General features: G+C 37.8%; 1 non-coding gene and 1 pseudogene across 1 annotated transcript; both read right to left on the bottom strand.

Moving 5' to 3' along the window:
• Positions 1–915: 915 nt before the first annotated feature.
• Positions 916–27190, bottom strand: part of LOC142170621 (agglutinin-like) — a 53222-nt pseudogene continuing 26947 nt past the window's right edge.
• TRNAA-UGC (transfer RNA alanine (anticodon UGC)) lies at positions 7418–7490 on the bottom strand. Its single transcript has one exon. It is a non-coding gene; the product is annotated as a tRNA-Ala (tRNA).

Genomic DNA, 27190 nt, shown 5'->3' with positions numbered 1-27190 from the left:
TTGTGGCTTACAATGCGAGCGCTTTTCTATTTGACATTTCCTTGCTTGTTAGTACAGCATTATATATTGCGTTTTTCTACCTTTTTGGAGTTAAATTCTAAGAATCTCTCTACAATGTTAGTAGACATTGCACAATATTCGGTTGAAGTTGGAAAAAATATATTTGAAATTGACGTTGAAAAAGCTTATTTGAAAGTTAAAACTCTATTTTAAATTAATTTCACTTTGAAAAAATTGAAGTTCAATGCATAAAAACCATTACTAATATTTCATTTGAAATACTTTTCGAACAAACTTTTAGTATTTCAAATATTGAAGTTAAACATACGCAAACAATGATGATTTAACCATTATTTGTGAATATTGAAGTTCGATATTTACAATATTTATGGCTAGATATATGGTTAAGTAAAATGGCAGCTTGATTTATAAAGTATTCTGCATTCACATATCCAAAGGGACGGGATATAGAAAGTCTACCTTAATCAAAATATTAGTGGCTGCTTCCACACTTCAAATTTGTAAATTATAGATCACACGAAAACGTTGCTCCAAGGCTCACTCTATAAGTGGTTAAGTTAGCCTTACACAAATTTCCAAATAGCTTCTTCGAATAGATTGGCAGCTTATCCTTGATAAAAAAATGGGATTGCCACTCAATGATCAACTACGAAATGATATTAATAGTAAATTCAAAAATCCATGTTTTCATTTGAAGAAAACCTCAGCAAACACACAATATTCAGAGAGAATCAAAACATATATTATCAATTCATCAATTTCTTTTGGAACAATATCAGGTGGATGCCACAAAGAATTTTGAAGCCACGATAAGTCTCTCCAATATATAAAATTTTATAGATAACAAGAAATATTACAATTGTTAACATCTACGCTTTGATTGTGACTGTCCACTTTTCATTATTACCTTTGCTATCAACATATTTAGAAATATTCCATATGAACACCAATTGCATTTAAGAAAACACCACTTTTGCCATGAAAACCAACGATCTTTCCTCTAGCTGCTGAAGAGCTAAAATAAGTTCCAATTTCAGTTCCCTATGGTCCATATTTTTCTTTATTTGTATAAAATGCAATCTGTCTTATTGCGTCTAGGCCCCATTATCAACCACTAGACTATAAAATCCTTCAATTCCAATTAATATCTCATTTTCACCGTCAATATTTATCTGCATATCAAATCTCAAACTAGTTAGAATCAATCACATTCATTCCTTTTTGTTCAAGTAATTTTATTATTTAGATGATTAATTGTGAGGATCAAATCGGCGGGTTGGACTAATTTTGGGCGAGTTAAAATGATTAAGTTAATAAATTGGCGAGTTAAAATGATTAAGTTAATAAATTGGCGAGTCAATGACCTACTCAAAAGTTACTTGGGCCTATATGAGCTAGGTCAAGATAGGCTAAAATTTGGGTCATAGTCCAACCCGCCCAACTTTTATCAAGCTTTAGTTAAGGGATCTTTACACAAATAGCCGGTCATATTCACCGTTTATTTTTTCTAGCCATATACATAGATTATACATAATTATACACATGTAGTACACAAATTATGCATATGTTATACCTCCACCGGTTATTTTTAGTTTAAATGAACGGGTGAGCGGCTATTTGGGTTAATATTTCTTTAATTAATGTGTGTTGTTTTCTTATGAATTGTTTAATTATCAAATAAAACTATTTTCTTTTGTTATGGTCATATATAGCATATCAAACAAAATAAAATTACTCATGGATCAATTTGGGCTAAAAATCAATCTAACTTTAGATGGACTGAGGCAAGATGACCTGAATTCAACAAATAGGCGGGTCAAAAAATGGTCCAACCTTACGCGAGTTAGCCTTGTTAAATGGGTTTGGGCTCAAATTGTCACCCCTAATTAATTGTAGACTATTTTGGGAGAATGACAGAATTACCTACAAATTTATTGTTTATTGCATATTATTACCTACAAATACTGAATTGTCACCCCTCACACTGGGTAAAAGCTTAAAACAAATTAAAGATAAAAGGCAAGTGAATTTAAGGGTAATAAGTATACTATTATGGTATATTATATATTATTACAGCATACAGTTATAGTATATTGCATATTATTACCATATGCTATAACAATATATTGTATACTATAATAGTATACTATTACAGTATAACTATATATCCCTATAGTATATTGTATATCGTAGCGGTATACTGTTAGGTAACTGTGTTCTTCTTCGATTATTACAATATACCGTTGCAGTATATTGTAAACTATAATAATATACGGTTGCAGTATAGCTATGTACTCCTATAACATATTGTATACCGTAGCACTATACTATTGGGTAGCTGTGTTCTTCTTCGATTTTCAGCTGAAAATTTAGATCTCAATCACCTCAAATCAACTTCAAATGCTATCAAATTTCAGTATGAACTTCTCGAAAGTACTATAAGCAATATTTAACAGTATCCACTTTGAATAAAACAGGAAATCATCAAAATAAAAATTTTAAATTCAAGAGTTTCAAGCCCAATAATGGTAAATATTCAAATACACGTAAGAAATTCAGATCCAGGAAGCTTACTTGAAGGTACTATAATCAATATTTTATAGCACCCACATCGAATCAAACAATAAATCTTCAAAATAAAATTTTAAATACATGAGCTTCAAACTCATCAATGGTGGATCTTCATACACACACAAAAATCAGAGCTGGGAAACATAATATATAACTGCAACAACACATGGATTCAGAAATATAGATAAATATATAGAAAATACTAATATAGAAAGAGGATTTTGGATTGAAACTCATGTACTATTATATTGAAGATAGAAACAAAATCAGAAGAAAAATTGTGATGACCCAGTCATCACTTGATTTACAAGTTAATTCTGTGTTCCGAGACCTTAAAAACCTCCTTTTATGTCACCTCGATTTGAGTGCATGGTCCGAGCATATATCCGGAACGCTTTATGTGAAAATTTGATAAAAAATTCTAATTTGGCCTTTAAAATTGAATTTAAGTTGACTTCGGTCAACACTTTGGATAAACGGACCCGGACCCGTAATTTGACGGTCCTGGAGGATCGGCAGAAAAATATGGGACTTGGGCGTATGCCCGGAATTGAATTCTGATGTCCCAAGCCTGAGAAATAAATTTTTGAAGAAAATTGTTTAACTGAAATTATAAGAGTTTTTGGAAATTTGAATGTGATTGAGTTCGATGGTATCGGGCCCGTATTTTGGTTTCAGAGCCCGATACAGGTCTTATATGGTATTTAAGTTGTGCCTGTAAAATTTGAGAAACAGAATTCATATGACGTGAATCGGACCCTCGGTTGTAAAATTTAAAACTTAAGAGTTCTTGAGATTCTTCTTTAATTTTGATGCTAAACTTGAAGTTCTAGGTGTTATTTTAGCAATTTGATCGCACGAGTAAGTCCGTATGATATTTTTATGTTAGTGTGCATTTTTGGTTTGGAGCCCGAGGGCTCGGGTGAGTTTCGGATGGGGTTCGGGATGTTTTGGATTTAGAATTTCTACTGTCATGGCTGTTGCAGGTGCACAGTGATTTTATTCTTCGCGTTCGCGTGGCTCCACTCGCGAACGCGTAAGGCAAACTCCCTCAGGTGTCATTTTGTTCTTCGCGAACGCGGAGCTCAAGACGCGAACGCGAATCTTTGGGTGGGTTACCCTTCGCGAACGCGTTCTGGCCCACGTGAACGCATAGGGTTAGTGGGCCTGGGGGAGGGAACTCAATATGTTCTACGTGAACGCAGCCCTTTGACCACGAACGTGGGCCATCCAACGCGAATGCGAAGGCCATTTGAGCCTGACCCATCGCGAACGTGGCAGGCCCATCACGAACGCGATGAAGTCCTGCCCAGTCTTTTTAAAACAGATTTAAAAATGGGTAGAACCATTTTCTTCATATTTTCGAACTACCAACAACTAGAGGCGATTTTCTTCACACAAATCTATCCCCAAAGTGTTGGTAATCAATTCTAAACTCTACTCTTTCAATTACCCAACGTTTTTCATCACTTTTTAATCAAAAATCAAAAATTTTAATGGTAGAAATTGGGAATCTGGGTAGAGTTAGAGCTTTTTGAATAATTGGAATTTAAACCTCATTTTGGGGTCGAATTTAGAAACTAATTGAGTATTCAGGCTCGTGGGTGAATGAGTGATCGGGTTTTGGTCTGAACCTCGAGTTTTGACCAAGCCGGCCCGGGGTTGATTTTAACTTTTTGGGGAAAATGATAGAAAACCTATAATTTAGCATTGGGATTGAATTCTTTAGCATTTATTGATGTTGTTAAATTGATTTGGGTTAGATACAAGTAAATTGGAGGCAAAACCTAAAGGGAAAACGGTGTTTGAGGCTTGAGTTTGGCCGTAGAAGTTGAGGTAAGTGTTTGCCCTAACCTTAGCTTGAGAGAATATGTGTTGTATCTTAATTGCTATATGTTAGTGTCGAGTACGACGTATAGGGGAGGTGACGCGTACCTATACATTGGTATCAAGCATGCCCGTGAGTCTTATATTCGGACTTGTTGTGATTTTAATATGTATTGATCGTGCTTAACTTGATAGTTAGCAATTGTGGTACAAGAGTTATGATGAATTCCTAGTAATTGGCAATTGTAAAGTATTGGCTCATGCTGAGGTCTATCTTGTGAATTAACTGTGGAAACTGGATTAGTTGTAGTTGATTCCCTTGCCGGGATATTATTGTTAGGATATTATTTTCTTTGCCGGGAAATATTGTTGTTATATCATTGTTCCCTTACCAGGATTCTTTTGTGATTGGTGTTGATTTGTATATTGGGATCGGGTTGCACGCCGGAATAATATTAAATAGGATCGGATTGCACGCTGCAACAAGGAGTAATAAGGGAGGACAAGTGGGATCGAGTTGCACGCCACAACAGAGTTAAATGCTTTTGATCGGGTTGCACGTCGCAATAGTATTATATGATTTGGATCGAGTTGCACACTGCAACAGAATTATATGATTGGGATCGGATTGCATGCCGCAACAATAAAGAATAAAAGTGGATATTGATTCGTTACTGTTTTCCTTATTCTTGCTGATACGAAATTTAAGACGTTCTTTATGCTTTTCTATTGAAATTCTGTTGGTACTTGATAATCCCCGCAGCATGTTCCCCCTTCCCATCTTTATTGCTAGTTTCCATTGTTATTATTTGCCGTATATGTTTTAACTGCACATGTTTATTTGGTAGTCTTGTCCTAGCCTCGTCACTACTTCACTGAGGTTAGGCTCGATACTTACCAGCACATATGGTCGGTTGTACTGATACTACACTCTGCACTGTATCCAGATCTCGGTACCAGAGCTTTTGGACCATAGCGAGGTTGTTGCCTTCAGTCCTGCGGAGACCCGAGGTAGTCATGCAGACGTCCGCAGACCTTGGCGTCCCCTTCTATCTTTTCTATTATGTTTTTATTTACTTCAGAGACAGACTTGTATCTTTCTATTCAGACCACTGTTTGTAGTATTCGTAGATGGTCCGTGACATTGTGACACCAGTTCGGGGTAGAGTTGTATTTTGGATTTTCGCGCTAGTATTTGGTTAAATTATCAGTTTCGTCTTCCGCATTTCTTTTATTATTATTATTATTATTATTATTATTATTATTATTATTATTATTATTATTATTATTATTATTATTCCGTTGTTGATCGCATGTTAATTTGAAATTGTTAAAAGGTTAAGGAAAAAGGGTAATTAGATCTATAACACTCGCTTGCCTAGTTTTCATGAGTAGGCGCCATCACGACTTCCGAGGATGAGAAGTCAGAATCGTGACAAAAATTCACAAGTCAAATCAGTAATTGTTGTATGAAATATGATTTCTCATGGTTTGGCTATGGAATTTTTGAAATGAAAGAAATGGCTGGGTGAAATAGCGTTAGCTGAGGTATTAAATGAGGGGAATAAGCTAATGCATGAGCCGGGTAAATAGTTTGGGCCGCATGGGTAGGAAAAGTAAATAATTTGGGCATGAGCATTAAAGGATAAATAGTTTGAAATTAATGGGTATAAAGTAAGATTTTCTCGACTATTTTTACGAACTATTGTAGCCTTCCTTCTTTATTTAATCTTGAGATAAAAAGAGAATATTAATTCATACCTTTCTTATTATGTCATTTCCAGCTCCAAGACCACCATGAAGTTGGCACCAAAATGATGTTTTATCTTTCAATTCATACTCAATTTGAATTCCTGATATAGCTGAGCTATGCAAGTTCATATGAACGTGCACTTGTTTAATAGTAGAAAATACTCCATCGTCCCAACCTTTTCCACTACATCCTCCCCAAGGTCCAGGACTTCATGCCACAATAGTCTTCATCACATCCATTTTCTGTTTGCAATGATATGATGTTAAAAAACATAAAAATTATATCGTCATAAATGTCAAATTAAAGTAACTGAACTATATCCAACATAAGGGTAAACTAACTAAAACTTACTCATTGTAATAATGAATCTACTAAACTATTTTTTGTCACATTACCGTAACTAAAATTTACTGTTTAAAACGATAAAACCTGTCTATTAAGGTGACATTATTGTTATGGCATGTATAGTTTCTGCCATAATATAGTAACTGAAATGAAATCTATGCAATTCAAATTAAGAGAAAAAGTAATATGTACGTCATGAATTTCAATTTTTTCAACCATAGGTTCAGTCGGTTCAATTTTTTCAGCTTCAGGATCCTTTGCCGAAGTGGGAGGAGTAAGTTTCTGCAAATAAATACCAATAGCATCAAGGTACAACCCATAACGCCCGTGAAATCCAACAATATCTCCACCTTCTTTTATCACAAGAGAAAATGGAGTTCCATCCGCTTCACTCCCAAATGGTCCAAAATTCTTTGTATTAGTTAAAACTTAGAGATTTCACAGCAAAATGGCCGCCATAATGTCCCAATGTTCCCTTTATGCCCGTCAAATATTCCAATGGTGTCGCCTCAATATTAACCTGATATTGGTGCAAATAACATATTGTTAAATTAGTAGCGAAACAAAGAATTCTAACAAGGATTCAAGAAAGTGCAAGAACATCTCACACGTAGAGTTTATACTTTATGACCTATAACCGGTTTGAACCACGTTTATCATTATGTTAAAAGCTTAAAATAAGAAAAAGAATTAATCTGAAAGATTATGAAAAGCTATTGTTGATTTTTCAATTCAAATAATCAATGAAACGTAAATCTTTTGGGATAAGCTCAAATAATTGATAGTCGCATGAAGTTAATTCATCTAAAATGAAATTAGTAAATAGCAGAAAACTTTTATACGTCTTTCATACAATGATGAGCAATGAGTTGAAAAATCACCAAAAACGACAGAAAAAGATGGAGATGCGGGGGATCGAACCCCGTGCCTCTCGCATGCAAAGCGAGCGCTCTACCATTTGAGCTACATCCCCTTATTGCTCTTAGCCGTCTGCAATTCTAAATTATTTGTTCTTTCTTTCCTTTGTACTGAGGATATCCTACAATGTTATTGGAAAATATCTTGTTGAAGTTTAAACAAAAGTGTTTGAAATTGAAGTTAGAAAAAGAATATTTGAAATTTAAAACTTTGTTTTGAAATAAATTCCACTTCAAAAAAATTGAAGTTTAGTGCATGAAAACCATCACTAATATTTCATTTGACATACTTTTTGAACAAACTTTTCAATGTTTCATCAGTATTTCAAATACTGAAGTTTAATATATGTAGACAATGATGATTTTACCATTTTTGGTGAAAACTGAACTTCAATATTTACAATATTAACATATTATATATGGCCAGATACATGGTTAAGTAACCCTTACACAAATTTCCAAATATCTTCTTCGAATAGATTGGCAGCTAATCCTTGATAAAAAATTGGGATTGTCATTCAATGATCAACTACGGAATAATATTAATTGTAAAACTCAAAAATTCATATTTTCTTTTGAAGCGAACCTCATCAGACAAATCATTCTGTATACGGTAAAATCGGAGGGTCCAATTTTCGGTCACTACGATGCTTCATAAGCACGTTTCTATAGGCTCGAGATTACTGTCGAAATTAACACCCGGGGAGTTATCGACGTCCAGCTGCGAGGCAGTGCGGACCGATTAAGTCATGATGAAAAGGTGGGAGGCTCCCAAGACATGCGACTAGAGCTGACAGAGTCTAGTAGGCTAGTTCAGACCCGAATCAAGGCATTAAATAATTGTACCAGCCCTATATCTTTTCAATAAATGCATTTGTACTATGTTGGGATTCTCCCTGGTATATAAAGAGGATCCTTGTTATTTTGTAAACATCGGTTGCTCAATATTGAATACACAAGAAAATTTTCTCTGCTCTCTAACATATTCTCTTGATTTCATTACTTGCATTTATTGCTTATATTCATTGTGTTCCATTTGTTGTTCTTCATTTATTGCTTATTATTGGTCATAAAGAGCCGTCATTGATTTTATTATAACTGTTAATCATCCGTCGACTACCCTCGGCAAGGCATCAGACTCGACCCCAAGGCCCCGAATAAGCAAGCTCGAGGCCCCGATTGTCGGCCATTCGGTCTGGTTATCATCTTGTTTTCAAGCTCTTATCTTGTTTCCAAGTCTTTTACTTAGCATTTATTGCCTAAACAACTAGCATAAAAATAGATCACGTATTTTTAGAACCACAAAATCAAATCTAATTGTAATTACCACTTTCAAGATAAACAGTTTGGCACCCACCGTGGGGCTAAAAATAATGGTGATTATTTTCTTGCTGGTTTTACTACATAACGCAAGTTATCTTTCACGCTTTTTCTTGTCCAAGATCTTTGATTTCAGGTCAAAATGTCTAACTCAGTAAATGCACGAGAAAACAACAATCTTGAAGACCATGGAAAGAATGGTGTGGATGTTCCAAGTGTTGGTGTACCACCACGAAACCCTGAGAATGCACCAGAACCAATTCCCATAAACGTGGTCTCGCACAACGTTCAACACGGCGAAATAAGCTCTCACACCAACAGGAGCATACACCAGGAAGATCAACAAGAAGCACAAAAAACCCGGCTCAGGAAGAACAAGGGGTTAGCCTTTACGTCATCTTTAAAATGTTACAAGCACAACAGCTGATAATTGCTCAGTTGCAAAGCCACCAAAAAACTCCCAGCACGGTAGCTCGAGAAACGGCTCCCCGAGCCGAGTAAGTACTAGAAAGATCAAGCAACAACGGGTCGGCAGCCTACCCCGCCATCATAAAGATGCTCGACGACCTCACAAAGAGGATCGAGTCGGACGAAAAGAAGATAGAAGCCAACGACAAGAAGGTAGAGACCTACAATTCTAGGGTTGATCAAATCCCGGGTACACCCCCGATTATGAAAGGTGTAGATTCGAAGAAGTTTGTAAAAAGTCATTCCTACAGGAAGCGGCCCCAAAACCCATTCTAAAGAAGTTCAGAATGCCCGACCTTCCGAAGTACAACGGAACCTCGGACCCCAACGAGCACATCACTGCTTACACTTATGCGGTGAAGGGAAACGACCTAAAGGACGACGAGATCGAGTCCGTCCTACTGAAAAAGTTTAGGGAAACGGTTTCAAAGGGGGCAATGGTGTGGTATCACAACCTGGCCCCAAGCTCGATAGATTCATTTGCTATGCTAGCAGATTATTTTATAAAGGCACATGTTGGTGCCATCAAAGTAGCTATAAGGAAATCCGACGTCTTCAAAATCAAGCAGAGGGAGAACGAAATGCTGCGAGAGTTCGTGTCTCGCTTTCAAATGGAACTAATGGAACTACCACCCGTCTCCAACGACTGGGCAGTGCAGGCCTTCACTCAAGGTTTGAATGAACAAAGCTCGGTGGCTTCAAAACAACTAAAACAGAATCTGGTTGAATACCCCGCCGTGACTTGGTTGGATGTTCACAACCGATATCAATCAAAGATTAGGGTCCCCCTCGGACTCGAGATATCCTAACAGACTTCCGACAAAGGAGTCAAAGCCGAACAAAGAGAGATACCAACCATACACCGAAGATAGAAGAAACGCCCTAAGGCGCAACATACCCCGCAATGATCGAAGAATGGAACGAGGTTAGAACCCTCGGGGACTTGTCAGTAGAGCTGGATTCGATAGGCACATAGGGTCAATAGAGGCACCTCGCTTGTCGGAATACAACTTCAATGTCGATGTTTCAGACATCGTATTCGCCATCAGTAAAATCAGAGACACCAGGTGGCCAAGGCCCGTGCAATCAGATCCTTCACAAAGGGACCATAACTTAGTGTGTGAATTCCATAACACGCACGGTCACAGGATCGAGGATTGTCGGCAACTCCAGGAAGAAGTAACCTGACTACTCAGAAAAGGTCACCTCCGAGAATTCCTCAGCGACCGGGCCAAAAATCAGTTCCGGGAAAGAGAGGCGACCAAGAAGAATGAAACAAATGAGTTGCAACATGTCATCCATATGATCTTGGGAGGCATCTATGCTCCACAAGAGCCCATGATTGCGTAGAACAAAAATTTCCATCACTAGAGAAAAGCGAACTCGGGGATACATACCCAAGGATGCTCTCACATTCAGCGACGAGGACATCGAGACCTTGTCTCAGCCTCACAACGACGCACAGGTAATCTCTTTCCTTGTAAATACATTTCAAATTAAACGTGTACTTGTGGATCCAGGTATGTAAGGCCCCGAAAAATTTTTGCTAAGTAATTTAGGATTTCGAGGTGCCATATAAGCTAATTATAATATTTTATGTGCTATTAACATGATGGGAATCAATTGGATTTGGTAAATAAGTATATGTCTTATAATGTGTAATGTGGGGTCTAATGGGAGGCCTAAGTCTAAGTCAAATTGGAAAATTTCATAATAGGCTAAAATTCCAAATGAGTTCAAACAAGTCCACACTTTGGACGATCATAGCTAAATATATATAAGGTTTTATGTGGTAAACAACCTATATATATATATATATATATATATATTATGTGGTGAACAACCTATCAAATGAAAGGTCTTCGAGTCTAGTTTCTAACGCTTCAAACCGTTTGTCATTTGGACACTCCTACAAGAAGTTATGACTAGATTACTAAACACTGGCCGAAAATTGCACTACAACGGCACCCCATGCGGCGCGCCTGTGGGGAGGTACAGAGAGCATCCAAAAACGTTTTCTGAGCATATTTTTCGCAACCGCAGCGCCCCTTGCGGTGCAACTGTGCAAAAAATCGGGCTTTTGTTATAAAACGACCTCATTTCGCCAAATAAATGCAATGGATCATTTCTTTAGCTAAAATTGGATATTTTTAGAGTGAGAGAGTGCCCCAGAGTGGGAAAGTGCCCCTCATCATTTTTTCTTCAATTCTTGCTCAAATCTTGAAAGATTAACAAGGAAAAACACACTAGGTCTTCATCCTTGAGATAAGATTCTACACCCTAACCCTTAATTTCAAATTTTAGCTAAAGATGGGTATTTATCAAGAAAGTTTATAGGTATTGGAGTTGTTATCTTGCTTGCATGTGTAGTCAAAAGGTGTAGGAATATTGTTGAGCTAAAAATGGTAAAGTATGGGTTGTGGGTTGATGAAATCCTCTATAAAAGGACCATAGAGATTTAACGCACATATAGTATTTGATAAAGTGCTCAAATGAGCTAAATTATGATCATCTTCCTAATTTTGGTTCAGATTGTTATACTTCCAAAATAGATTGAAGTTGCTAAGAGTCCCGGAATTTTGTAAGAATTTAAGGAAAGCTCTATTGAGGTATGTAAGGCTAAAACCTCCTCTTCTTAGAAATTGAGCTCCTTTGGTGTCCATGCAACTGTTGTTAAGAGCAAAATTTGATTGATGTATTGATTGTTACTTCATATGAATTAGTGTTGCAAAATATATACGTGAAATGTGTGTCTCAGTGTGTTCAACATGCCATCCTTGGTAATTTAAGGATATGAGAAGAATGTGAACCATGTGTTGAAATGCCTAGACTTCAAGTCAAGTTTAAACTGAGATTGTTATGCCAAATTGTGTGAGAAAACTCATTATGGTTGATCCTCCTAATTGTTCTCATGTGTACTAAATGTATTTGATTGATTGTGTCTAGTTGTTGGTAATGTATAAAGATGTTTGAAATAAATCAAATGAATATGGGAAATAGCGTGTGGCCAACGTGCCGAGAACTTGAGTTATAATTGTACCTGGTGATGCCTATGACATGAGGAAATATAAAACAGATTATGAAATGAGCCTTGACTCTACTTTCCATAAATGACTTCGATAGTAAAATGCCCTAAAGGCTTTGTACACAATTTTTACCCATAAGTGGTTGTTCGAGATAATGTTTTGCCTTATAAGTACATCCAATGTGATCCCAGTTATTACATACTTCGATGTTGAAAATGTATATTGTCGTGATTGGAGAAGAGTAGTTCAAGAATAATTGGTGTAATTGCTTGTTTACGCCTTTGATGTGTGTTTCTATTGTGGTTTGATGTGTCCCCTCCTTTTTGGAAGAATCCTTTGTGTTTAAAGTTCCATTACTAATGAACTTGAGGTGTATGATTCTGAAATACTCTATATGTCATGATTCATGTTTCCTCTCATGTGTACTTGACGTCTTGAATTGAATGGCTTGTTGTTGAAATTGATATTGATGTGAAATATGTGGAAATGATGTGAAATGTGGGAAAGAAGAGCTTGAGTTATGAAATATGACCTAGTGTCAAGTATGATGTGATAATTGTAGCTCCAAGTGCCTATGAATTGATATATATAAAATAAAGATTGAAATGAGATGATTAATGAAAAAAGGACAACGTCTTGGTAAGACGGCCTAGCCGATCGGGTCGTGATCGGACATCATGTCGCACACATGGTGGTATTGTGTTGATATTGAATTCTGGAAATTGAGAATGAGATTATGATTGAGGTACATATCTAAAATGAGGTAACCTAGCTGATCGGGTCGTGATCAGACTCCGCTCAAAAAAGCGGTGGTATTATGAATGAGGATGAACAGTATCAAATGCCCCAACCTAAAGCTATGGGAATTATGTGAAAGTTATATGATTCTTCGATTTGATGATGTGGTGATTGTTAAAGCTTTTGATTAACCTTTATGATTTCTTTATTCTTGTATGATAGTTCATTCTAATGGAAAGGTGTTTATGATTTCTTTATTATTGTATGATAGTTCTTTCTAATGGAAAGGTATTTATGATTTCTTTATTCTTGTATGATAGTTCTTTCTAATGTAAAGGTGTTTATGATTTTTTTGTTTTCGTATGATAGTTCTTTCTAATGAGAAGGTGTTTATGATTTCTTTTTTCTTGTATGATAGTTCTTTCTAATGAAATGGCGTTTAGTTATACATACTAGTGCTATTCGACGGCACTAACGTCTCTTTTGCCGGGGGCGCTACGTCTTTAAATGGATGTATGTTTTTTCATAGCAGGCAGTGTTGGTCGCAGCTAGTGACGCACCTTTCTTTTAGCTGACTTGGTGAGCCCCACTTTATTTCGGGGTCCTATTTCATCTGTTTATCATGTACTTTGTATTTTGAGGTATAGCCGCAGTCTTGTTGCCGATATTTCCATATTATTCTTCAGTTGTATTTAGAGGCTCCGTAGATAGGTTGTGGGTGGAGTTTGGTAATAGGGAATTGAATTAGAAATATTGATATTTGGCAAAGATGTATAAAATTTGTAATATTTTTGAAAATTATGAATAAAATTGCTAATGAAAATGAAATGAAAGTCGTAAATGTTATATGTACAAGTATGATTAATGGAGTCCATCCCCTCCTTATTTATGGATTAGTTTGGGTAGAATGAAACCTAACATGCTTGCTCAGTCGTGTTTAATCAGGTGAGCGCCGGTTATGCTCCTCGGTTTTTGGGCGTGACAAACTTGGTATCAGAGCCTATGGTTTTAAAGTATCCTAGAATGTCTCAGAGCCGTGTCTAGTAGATTTCTTCTTATCTGTGTGTTGTCGACTACATCTATAAGTTTGAAGCTATTCTGACATTTAGGAATTTCACCCTTCTTTGATACTCCAGATCGTGCGATATAACACTCAAGATAGGGAGCTAATTTCCTCGCTATGTCTTACTCTCAAGATGAGTAATCTTGAAACCATAATCCACGAGTTTGAAGCAGTAAGAAGGGAATGACCCCACCATTGAATCAGAGGGAGATTGCCCAAGGTTTTTTTTGAAGAATGTATCGAGCCGTGGAGGGATTGGTAGAACTTGTTGCTAATGGAAGTACCCTTGTTCCTATTAATGTCTCTGTACCACCAGATCATGTAGTATATCGGTATGTTATCAACGTACGTTAGGGATGTGGAGTCGAGGGGTATCGATTAAGCTATTGCCCTATCAACCTAAAGTCACCAGGTAAGTCACTCCTTTTTACATCAATATGAACAACACAAAATTTCTACTTGTTGTATATGTACATCCATAGTGAAGAGTCCTCATAAACATGGTCTTATCAAGATGTTGAATCACAAAACATTGCAAGCACCTACTCTTTGAACGAGATGTATTATTCACGAAACTTCCCGATCACAGTTCTCTTACTTACAGCCTCCTATGGAATTGAGCTCTATAATTATGTTCCTGAATTGAGTTATAACACTATTAATACTTCCCACTTGCTTTCCTAAATTCTAAACAAGGGACCATACCTGATAAATTTCTTACATGATCTTTTTATTTAAATGGACAATATCTGCTCACTTGTGCCTATGCATGCACCGTCGTAAAGTTTACCTATGTGGTGTCAAGTTCCATATAAAGCATCCCAGTGTTGTGATCCTTCTCGAGTCACTCTTTTACTTATTGGTGTATATGGCTTCTATGGTCTGAACAGTCACTCTACTCTCTTTCGAGTATCATCACGAAACCTTCACTCTACTCTCTTTCGAGTATCATCACGAAACCTTCTCACTGTCAAATATCATGAGAGCATGCATCAACACCTATCATATGAGTGCATGTCAATCGAAATGGTCACCGTGTGCATAAAGTCTCTCTGAAAATTGAGATCCTCACATCTCCATCATAGGAAGATCATGTGTCGCCATCGTGGTATAACTTTCGTGTCCACTTGGGACATACCATAGCAAGTAGCTCACTTGGTTCCTAGTATTGTGGTCCCCATGATGTGGTCTTGTATTGCAGTTTGGAAGTTAGTATAGCAGAAGCATGTCCAACTCATAACAAATGATTATTTTCTCTTTATACCTCCACAACGTGTTAATTGTATTCCTTAGTTAGTGAATTCATTTTGCTAGTTTCCCAACACTTGTTCGATAACCATGAGAGAACATGCCCTTCTATGTGTCACTATGACACTTCCTTTCTCAAGTCAAAATCCATGGAGAATTCATCATGAAAATCTGCAAACCTTCCATGATTATTTTGCACTGTCTCATTGAGTTTTGTTGTCTTTACACCCTCGACTTCTAAAATCATTGACTATGTCATTGTCATGTGCGGGGAGTTTTGCTACCCTTGGTATTCCACCTTCCTGGGTGGGTAGGAGTGCTATTTGTCTTTCTCCCCCGAAGCATCATGTTAACCATTAGAACTCCTCCAACCAATACATGATTTCGTCCCAATATTAAGATGTCCTAGCTATGTGGTTTTACTCGTGAAAGGTTGAGATTAGATGTCTTCAGATTTTTGCACATATCATGAGCATATTGATTGTGAAGACAAGTCATTGTATTTTTACTTCTCTCATATAGGATCAATTATCATGAAGGGTTAAGCTGTTTTAAATATGATAATCTTGTAAGTGTTCCACTTCTTTTCATCCTCATGGGCTTGTGGCATAGATTCCTTGTGTCAGTTAATGTTAAGAGTGTAATTCAACTTCATGTTTTTTTGAAACCCATATCGCATTCAAGGTGCCAGAATATTCTCATTCTTGATAACTGGATTTTCCCTACACTCTAGGAGACGATTGGGTCACGTACTTGAATATTCCTCATTAATGATTCCTATTGCCAAGGTACTAGTTACCCATATGCCTCATTTGTCTAATAATTAATGCCGTCACAATGATTAACCCTGTCAGCATTGTTAGTAGTAATTTTCATGTCCCTTAGCATATAACCTTAGGAAGTACTCTGCTCAGCGTCTTAATGGATTGTTAAATAATTCTAGCCCGATCTTGAACTCCGTTGCTCCTCATTGTATTAAATCTATTGGGTATTGAAGGTTCAAACATGTCAAATAGGAAGCATCCTCGTGTGATCACATATATTTGATAGGTAATTTTATGGTCAGTTTATGATAGCACATCTTAGAGTAATTGTTGAAGGTCATCAAAGGTTTAGCGTGGGTGTTCATATAGAGATTTAGAATTTAGGAGGGTGAACAAGTTATTCTCAATATTTTCCCCTGAACATGTTATGTGAGTTGATAATGAAGGTTGTATAAGTGTATTTCACATTAGGCCACATTAGGAGTATGAAGTTTCCCCATAGTTGTTCCCCATATATTTTGTGTTTTCACGTGTCTATGTCTAAGAAGGCAGTTGGATATCCTTTGTGTATCATTCCGGTGAAAAATATTGAAGGTGAAGTTAATGGATGGTTAGCTTATGTGAGGTATCTAGCTGTCATCCTTGTTAGATAAGTTTGGAGGTTGGGGTTGTTTTCATGAACGTGTTATGGCAAAGCCTGTGAGTATAAGAGGTCATATTAAAGGCCGAGAGTGTTGTGGAAATAAGGTATTTTCTCTTGATTGTATAGCAATTGGTCTTGACTTGAAAGGTACCTTCTAGGTTTTATGATTTAGAAATGTGCAGTTCATGTCCAGGTACCCTTATGATAATGTAGTGCTTAAAATGGTGATATTAGTATTGTTGATATATACATTGTGGTGCTTTGTCTCGTTGTGGATGTGTTTTTAAGATGGTTTTGGTGGTTCTCTGGCAGGTGGATAGGCCTAGTTACAAAGGAGACTTGGCCGAAATTTCTGAAACATTTAGGAGTTAGTCAAAATTTAGGGACTTGAGGTAGGTGAGAAGAAAAGAGATATGTTATGTTAAACGTTTAGGGCGGACTCTACTCCTCATTCGAGGATGAATGATCCTAAGGGGGAGAATGTAAGGCCCTGGAAAATTTTTGCTAAGTAATTTAGGATTTCGAGGTGCCATATAGGCTAATTATAATATTTTATGTGTTATTAACATGATGGGCATCAATTGGATTTGGTAAATAAGTATATGTCTTATAATGTGTAATGTGGGGTTTAATGGGAGGCCTAAGTCTAAGTCAAATTGGAAAATTTCATAATAGGCTAAAATTCCAAATGAGTTCGCGCAAGTCCACACTTTGAACGTATATATATAAGGTTTTATGTGGTGAATAACCTATCAAATGAAAGGTCTTCGAGTCTAGTTTCTAACTCTTTAAATCGTTCGTCATTTGGACACTCCTACAAGAAGTTATGACTAGATTACTGAACACTGGCCGAAAATTGCACTACCGCGACGCCCCATGCGGCGCGCCTGTGGGGAGGTACAAAGAGCATTCAAAAACATTTTCTGAGCACATTTTTCACAACCGCGGCGCCCCATGTGGCGTCCCACGTGGCGCGGCTGTGCAAAAAATCGGGCTTTTGTTATAAAAAACACCTCATTTCGCCAAATAAATGCAATAGATCATTTCTTTAGCTAAAATCGGATATTTTTAGAGTGAGAGAGTGCCCTAGAGTGGGAAAGTGTCCCTCATCAATTTTTCTTCAATTCTTGCTCAAATCTTGAAATATTAACAAGGAAAAATACACTAGGTCTTTATCTTTGAGGTAAGATTCTACACCCTAACCCTTAATTTCAAATTTTAGCTAAAGATGGGTATTTATCAAGAAAGTTTGTGGGTATTGGAGTTGTTATCTTACTTGCATGTTGTGAGCACGTGATTTTTGACCTATATGAATTATTCTCATAGATTCAACAAAATAATTTTTCTTCATTATTTACAATTTCGTAGATTTTCGTAGCATTTTTTGTTATTGTTTGCATTTGTCTCTGCATGTTTATTTTATTTAATTCATGAAAATACAAAAATACATTGCATTTGCGTTTAGGATTTATTTTCACATTTTAAGGTTAATTATTAAATTAGGTATTTTATTAAAAAATAAAAATCACAAAATTGGTTTAATTCTGCATTTCTAGCATTTTAATTATAAATCAATAATTTCCCTTTTAATTTAGAAGTAATTAATTCTTGTAAATATTACATTAGGTTTTTAGCTTAATTTGGTAAATTAATTATTTTTAGGAGTTTTTAATTTAAGTTTTAATTAATTAAAAAGGGGAAAAGAAAAGCAATTAAATAAAGGAAAAGGAATGGAAATGAAGAAAAGGAATTTGGGCCAAAATTAATTTAATTATATCCAAGCCCAAACATTTTGCCCTGGAACTCACCAAATTTTTGGCCCAAACCCGCCCCAATATCCGGTCCAGCCCCACCGCCCACCTAAACGACGCCGTTTTGACATCCCCAGATCTGAGTCGTTGATCACTTTCAATCCAACGGATGGGAACTGGCTTTCCGTTAGTATATTAGTGTCCAAACGCACCCCCTACCCCCCTCATCGTCTCTTTCATAGAGACTCCAACCTGCAAACCCTAATGACGCCGCCTCCATTTCCACCGCCTTAGCCCGACAGCGTCACCTCAAATCCACACTAGATTCACACCATAACACCCTCTTCCCCCCCCCCCCTTATGTCGAATCCGTCGTTGGTTTTGCTCAAATCACCATGGAACTCGTCGAATCTTCAATTGAAAGTTAAGACCAAAAACCTAACTTCTCCCAAATCACCCCAAACTAATACCCTAAAACCCCCATGACCCCCTCTTTCCAAATCCCTAACCCATTTCCCTCGAATCCCTCTCAATCCCTTCGAATCTCGAATCAAAATTCGAAGCCCTAAAAGCCAAATCGCTCTGCCTTCGATTCTGTGGCTTGCATAACCACAAGTGTCCGAGTCTTCAAGATTTTTGAGTCTAATTTGGCATAATCAGTGTTGGTCGTTTGTTCTTAACAAAGAACAAGCGACTAACACTGATTGTGTTAAATCAGGAGTCCAACGTTGTGGTCAAGTCTAATCGGTAAGCTTTCCTTGTCTTTTTCTTCTGTCCACTTTTGATTCACGTCCTACTCCTCTTCTATTCTTCTCATCTTTCTTGAAGTAGACTGAAAGTCGAGCAAGTTTCCGAGCTTAGGTTTTCCCCCTAGATTAACTTTTGTGTTCGTTTTGTCATTCAGTTTTTTGGTCGAGGTCTAAAGGTCTATTCTCTGATTTTGTTAATAACATGCTCGAACCTTTGATTTTGCTTTAGTCTCATAAGTTAATTTAATTAGGTCGTCTCAATTTAATAACCTAACTCACCATTTGCTTGTTTATGTAATTAATCAGTCGTGTAGTTAAACTTTAATTTTCAAACAAGTGTTTACTTTCTGCTCTTGGTAAACTCAGAATCTAGTTGGTTCTGACTGTATTTGGGCCTGGGGTTCATGCCTTTAGGTTCAGGCTCATGGTTTGGGTTGGGTTTTGAGTTAATTCAACCTAGGGTCAAATTGACCCATACCCGTTTGGTCTATCTGATTAATTAACGGGGGTTCAGGGGTAATTTGGGTAGTATAGGTAGGGGAATCTTATGTAACAACCTTAGGAAGCTTCCAGGAAAGGGGTTTTGGGGCTGGTTTTGAAATTCTGAAATTTGCATTAGGGGTATGGGAGCTAAAACAAAAATTAGAAAAGGTTTGAAATGCAAATTTTAATACTTTTAGGTTGCCCTAATGCTTTGCCTATAAAGGCACTTAAACTTGATAGGCAAGGCAGATTTAAAAAAGAGGAAGAGACTTGAAGAGATAGAAAAATTCAAAAAAATCAGAAACGGTTGAAGAATATTAGAAAAACTACTGTTTCCTTGAATTTTCTGAGGTTCTCAACTTCTGAAGCAGTGTCTGGTTCACTAGGGGTTGAAATGGATTGAGCTTGATTTTCAAAAAGTTTGGTTTTGAAGTTGTTCAGTTGAAACTGGTTTATTCTTTACTGCTTCACATCATTTTCTGGGTTTGAGCTGGTTTTGCTGGGACTAATTTCTGCTTTGTTCTGCTGCTGCTGGCTACTAATTTCTTCATTTCTTTTGTTTATCTTTTATGCACAGGTATGTATTGACTCTTGATTAACATATGAAGTGCAAATGTGAAGCCATGTAACCAAATTGAAGGGAAATGGCAAATGCTAGCTTTCTATTGTCGAATAACTGCTCGAATGTGTTATATTTTGTCCATGTGTCCTTAGTTTAGCTTTACTATGTATATTTCGTTCATGTTATTAATATTGTATTTTGTTATAAGGCTTGTATTTGTGGTTTTCTTTTGAATGATGTTTGGATTCAAGAATGTTCTTAGGCTTAGGATGATATGTATGGGTTGAGGATTATGACTCTTTTGGTCTGATTTTGTTGAAGTTTTGCTGAACTTTGAAGATGTTTTTTTTTCTATAGTCGTGTTTAAGCATCCATCAGATTAATTATTTTATTTGTTCCTCCTTACCAAATCAGGTTTATGTTCTGTTGTCCATCCATTAGCTTCTTTATGTTAGATTGTTCCGTCACGATCCGCAGAATAGCTCAGTTACTTCAGTTTGTTGCCTTGCCTTGCTTTACCCATGAATGAATGACTTGAATTCATAAAGGCTTTCAAATAGATGTAGGGTTTAATTTCAAACTTGAGAGTTCTCAGATTAGCTTAATTCTTTACATCTTGTTGTTTTCTTTTGCGGAAATAATTAAAGGCATATGACTCTGACCAACGTGTTAGCTTGAGTCAGATTTGGCATTGGGCTATAGTATTTGTTCTTTCCTCTACCTCTGGGTTTAGCCTGGAGCCCAGATCTCTCCATCAGTGCTGTGTTACTGAACATATAGCACACTGCAGCCCATCTGGGCCTGGACTCGTAGCCTATTTCTGAGTGAGTGTTTGTAGTTCATTCTCGGGATCAAGTTGGGCCTAATTCTCATTTGATCGTTGCTGCCAGCCTCGTTCGTAACAGGCATGGTCCAAGGGTCTGAAAACCAATGTGAATGATATACGCCCAAGCAATAGCCCAAAATTACGTGATTTCAGAATAACTGCTTTATAGTTGAGTCGTGCCATATTAAATAATATTAATGGTTTATGGCCCTCATAATGTCAAATAAAGAATTTTAGACATTTGCATGTGAGGCGTACCAAATTAGATAATAATAGTTATGGCCCTCCAAACTTTAGTTTGAATACCCTTTAACAAATGGAGTTGAGGTGGACTACGCCAAATATAATCCTGAATGTGTAGCCCTCACTTAATTATATCCCTTAAAATTCTTAGAACTCGAGGAGTGCCATTTATCAAATTTTCATGGCCCTCGCAAAGTTGCAAACGCGTAGTTGCTTTAGGTGCGTCATTTAATAATATTACCTTCCAAAATTCGGGTGCACATTTATGTGACCCAAATCCAAATCTCAACGATGTTAAAATATATCAAAAACCACGGGTTCATTTATGTGACGTGGTTCGAGACGTGTTTTAATAACGTTGCAATTTTCTTTAAAAAATGAATAAAAGCGGTTAAAACTAAAATTTGCACATAGGTTCATAATTGTTTAAAATCAGATAATTAAGCCGAATATAACAGTTGAGCGACTGTGCTAGAATCACGGAGCTCAGGAATGCCTAACACTTTCTCCCGGGTTAACAGAATTCCTTACTCGGATTTCTGTGTTTGCGGACTGTAAAATAGAGTCAATCTTCTCCTCGACTCGGGATTTTGAACCGGTGACTTGGGACACTATAAACTATCCCAAGTGGCGACTCTGAATTTTATTATTAAACAATCCTGTTTCGATTTTATCACTTTAAGTTGGAAAAATCTCCCTTCTACCCTTTTTCTGGGGTATAGTGAAAAAGGAGGTGTGACAGCTCTAGCGACTCTGCTGGGGAATCAAACCCAGAATCACTGGTTCAGGTTTCAAGAATTCGAACTTAGACGAATTGTTATATTTGGTTTTATCTGTTATCTGATTTTATTGATTTTATTAATGATCCTTTTATCTGTGTTAAATGTTGCTTTTTACCGCTTTGATATTATCTGAACTGTATATAAACTACTACCAAACCCCTCTCTTCTCTTTCCCGAGGAGTGCACGCTGGTCGTGACTTCTTTCTGTTAGTGTCATATCCCAAATAGAACGAGGTTCGGATAAGTTGCAAAGATGGATGATCTTTTGGTTATCGGTACGCAGCCCCCCCTCGGCTAGAGTTGTCCGCTCGGGTAAGCCAGGTCTAGAACAAATAAACCCAGGTTTTTTAAACTTAGTATAATAATACCTCATGCCGGATCTCTAGTAGGAACATTTATTTGCATCATGTGCATTTTGACTTTGGAGACTCAACACAGAGGTTGGGTCTGTCTAGGACAGGTGTACCTGAAATGAAAGGATCATCCTGATACATCTTACTTGCTACTTGTGCATTTATTTGCTTCGGAGTCGCATGCTGACCGGCTTTTGAATAATAGGAGAAAGTTGACAAAAAAAGAACAGCAGTGTGAGGGCTAAGTAAGATAATCACCTGTTTTGAAAAAACCAATGTCCAAATGGTACTGAAAATCTGCCAAAATTTTAAAAAAATGTTTTATTTTGAAAAAAAAAAGAAAGAAAAAATTGGTTTTTGTTTTAAAGTTGCCCGAACTACGTCAGTTTGATTCTCATAGGGTGTGGGATACGTAGGCAACCCTCATCGGGTCCAACTTCCCTTTTTGCAAAAATAGCCCAAAAGAACAAAAAATTTACTTTTATTTGAAAATAATTAGGAGGATATCATTCTTGTCAAAAATAGTTGAATGTTCCTAAAAGGGCGCCGGAAGGCTGCTTTTGCAAGAACAACCGTCTGTGGTCATTTTTCAAGGTTTCGCCGGTTAGCCAACACAGCCTTAAAATCTTCGCCTTCGAGGTGCTGAAAGGCCATATTTGCAAAACCGAATTCTATTTTTAATTTGAAAAAATAAAGGAAAAAAAAGTGTCAACTTTGTCTTTGAGTCAAATGAGTCTTGATTTTTGCTTAATCACCCTAATAAATGTGCAGAATGAGCATGAGTCCAAGTTTGCCGATAATAGTCAAGAACAAGATCCCTTTGGAGTTGCATATGTGGTGGAAGGATCTGGGAAAATCGGAGCAAGATAAGGTCAATATACATTTGGGAGGTCTCACCGGGTTATTGAAGATCAGACCTAGAGGAGACATCATAAAGGTTTTGGTTACGTTTTGGGACCCGACCCATAACGTATTTCACTTCTCGGATTTTGAACTCACCCCAACCTTGGAAGAGATAACAAGTTATATAGAAAGTACTGAAGGGCTGAGTCATAAGTATCTGATCGTTCCAAGAGTCGTTAACTCTCACAAATTCATAGATTTGCTAAAAGTAAGCAAGGGAGTCCCATACTCCGAGTTGGAGGGTGGTTTTTCCACTCTACGTTTTATATACTAGAGGTACGGGCATGTAGGAGGGTTCAACGATCCGGAAAGTAGGGTTTGTAGCAAAGGGAACCGAACAAAATGGGATGAGCATAGGCGTTTCGCCTTCATGGTAGCTTTCCTAGGCCTTGTGGTGTTTCCTCGGAAACACGGGAATATCGATTTGCGGGTGGCTGGAGTCGTCAAAGTCCTGATTACCAACGCCAAGAGTATTCTTGACCCTATGATAGTATCTAAGATATACCGAGCTCTCAAAGCTTGTAAAGCTGGGGCGGATTTTTTCGAGGGATGCAATTTGCTATTACAGATGTGGATGATCGAGCACCTGTGTTATCGCCCTCAGTATATGAGTTACAGATCCACAGAGAAATGTTGCATTGAAGAGTTTGACACAAGGATATCAGGGTTCAAGCTGCCGGAGGGGTTTGGAGATTGGGTATCCCGCCTTCGTTCCATCAGTGCGGGACAAATAGAATGGACACTAGGTTGGCTTCCTGTTAAAGAAATTGTGTATATGCCCGCCATTGGTCCTTACTTCCTCCTAATGGGTTTGCGAGGTATTCAGCCCTACGCTCCTTTCCGGGTGATGAGACAATTAAGAAGGTGTCAGGTGATGCACCCAGATGAAGATCTTAGTGTTTATGCGGTCGAGGTTAGTTCTGACGGCCAATTTCATGAAGAAACAGTTCGTTCCATTTGGAACGAATGCAAGTATTTGATGGTGAACACTCGAGTACGTGGCCTATCTAGAAGTGGAGTCTCACCCACCTATCTTGCCTGGTATAGAAAGAAGAACACTGCAAGGGCCGAACCTTAATGACCAGCCAAAAAGTCCCACATTCAGAAATTCGTTGAGGCATCGCAAGAACAGTGGGCTTGGTTGGCCAAGGAGAATGAGTACAGGGCCACAATAGGAAAGTTGGAGAAATAAGTCAAAGAACTTCAATTTTAGAATTGATTACAAGCCGCGACGGACGAAGGTGAAAAGAAAAAGCTAGCTAAAGAAAACGAGGCCCTCCAAGCCCAAATTCAGAAAATGAAAGTAGCGGCAGAAAACCCCGCCTGAAGTGCCAAAGATGAAAAACTTATAGGTAGCCTGAGGTAGAAAGTGAGTGACTATAGTTTTGATTTGAACAAAGTAGAAAGTGAACTAACCAGGATTCGAAAGCAATTGGCTAAAAATGCGGATGAACGAGCACGCCTGGTTAAGCAGTTGAAAGAAAAGTATGACAACGAGGTCGCAGGATTAAAGAAAAGGGTCATCTCCACGGAAAACAAAATGACCAAACAGGCGAAAAATTTCAAGGTTGAAAGGGAACATTGTTATACAGCATTGGCACAATTAGAAATAGATTTGCAACAACTTCAGGAGCAGAATCATGTGACCGAGCGAACTTTGGAATCCAGGGCCCAGCAGATCTGGCGTTTATTGCAAGAAATAGGAGTCATAAAAGAAAGAATTACAACCATAGCCGATTACATTGTTGTGAAGTGCCAAGCCTGTGAGGATATGACTCGCACCACCTTCTTCGTGGCAATGAAGATATTTGTTAAACAGATAATGAGTGATGTTAAACAGATAATGAGTGACTTGGTAAAAAAAAAGACTTCAAAGGGATCTTGCATATAGGCCCGCGGCGAGACCGAATGATATCCCGCGAGTACCATGAGCATTAATGTATTCATGATTTTTCATTTAAGTCTGTATTTCCTTCTTCGTTAGAGTCTGTCAGTTGTTTTCGAGTCTGTATTTTCTTTTGTGGGAGTATGATAGTCTATATTCGGAGTCTGTATTTCGTCCTTGCATCAGAGTCTGTTAGTTTCTTTTGGAGTCTGTTAGTTTTGAGCCTTTGTAATCAAAGCATTTGTTTTTATGAAAATTGAAAAATCCCAAAATGTTTTATTATTTACTTTCACACTTATCTCCCAAAACTACGTTCGGTCTGATTCATGTGGGGTCATGATACGTAGGCAATCTCCATAGGATTCGACCATAACCAAAAGAAAAGAAAAAGAAAGAAAAACAGAGAGGAAAAACAAGAGAGAAAAATAAGAAAAGAAAGAAACAATGGCAAAACAAGAGGGAAATGAGAGGATAAAAACAAAGAAAAAGCAAAGGCCAGGATGAAAAGAAAAAAAAAAGAGAAAAGAGAAGTTGCAAATGTAAACAAGGAAAAGTCGGGATGACGCAAGCAGCCGATCAAATGCATAATAGAAACGGTTAACTGCTTAGGTGCACTCATTCCTCGAAATGTGCGGTTACCGATTTGTTAAAGACTTAATCACTAACAAGGTTGTTATTGATATACTGAGTCCAGGCAGGTGGTTAGTTGATTGGCATTCTGGCAACTCACTCCTATAATACCCGATCGAAAGATAAGCTAAACATGGCCAACCAATAACCGGAGACAAGTATTGTTGATCCGTCAAAAGAGGTGGAAGAATTGGATGTTAATGCGATGAAGGAAGAGATGTATAAGTTAAAGCAACAAATGGCTGAAATGTACCAGGCCTGGGCAAAGGGTCATCCATCACCGGTTTATCCCGCCAACCCTGCTTATATCCCACCATCGGCCCAACCTTAGGAGCCTCCCACTGTGAACTCATCTCCAGCCTTTCCCCTCTACCAACAATGCTATGGCACCACTTCCCATACTTCTCAAGCTCCACCACCCAAACAAGTCCCACACCCTCCTCCACCAGTCACGCCTGTTTTTGTGGCACATCCACCTGCTGCATTACATCGGTCTTCCAGTGAGCCTCTATTCCAGACTCACAACAACCAGTATTATCCCCTTAAGCCCGCCTTCAAAGTCCCGATACCATATTCTTACACCCCTCATCTTGATCTCCCAGCAGAGACCGAGAAGACACCCAAAAATCCCGAACATGAGGAGATGATCAGAAAGGTCAAGAGCTTAGAACAATCGTTCAGAGATATGAGGGGGTTGGGAGGTCAAGTAAGTGTGGCCTATAAGGATTTATCTTTATTCCCGGATGTTCAGTTACCAATAGGGTTCAAGATGCCCAAGTTTGATCTGTACGATGGGCATGGTGACCCAGTAGCACACTTAAGAGGATTTTGCAGTAAGATAAGAGGGGCGGGCGGAAGAGATGAATTATTGATGGCATATTTCATCCAAAGTCTGAGAGGATCGGCATTGGGATGGTATACCAGACACGATCACAATCGGTGGTACACATGGGATGATTTGGTCCAAGACTTCGCCTGTCATTTTCAGTACAATCTTGAGATTATCCCAGACCGTCTGTCATTGACGAAGATTGAGAAAAAGCCTGGTGAGCGTTTTAGGGAATATGGATTCCCCTGGAGGGACAAAGCAGCGAGGGTTGACCCTCCGATGAAAGAAAGCGAGATGGTTGATTATTTCTTGCAGGCCTTGGAGCCCACTTATTTTGGTCACTTGGTATCAGCAGTAGGCAAGTCCTTTAATGAGGTTGTAAAAATGGGAGGCATGGTAGAAGAGGGACTCAAGTCTAATAAATCATGAGCTACTCAGCAATTAAAGCAACCACTCAGTCCATTCAAAACAGTACTGGGGGTGTACTCGG

This window comes from Nicotiana tabacum, chromosome 16 (genome assembly GCF_000715075.1).
Source record: "Nicotiana tabacum cultivar K326 chromosome 16, ASM71507v2, whole genome shotgun sequence".
Taxonomy (NCBI): Eukaryota; Viridiplantae; Streptophyta; class Magnoliopsida; order Solanales; family Solanaceae; genus Nicotiana; species Nicotiana tabacum.
This window is presented reverse-complemented; position numbering and strand designations above follow the sequence as displayed.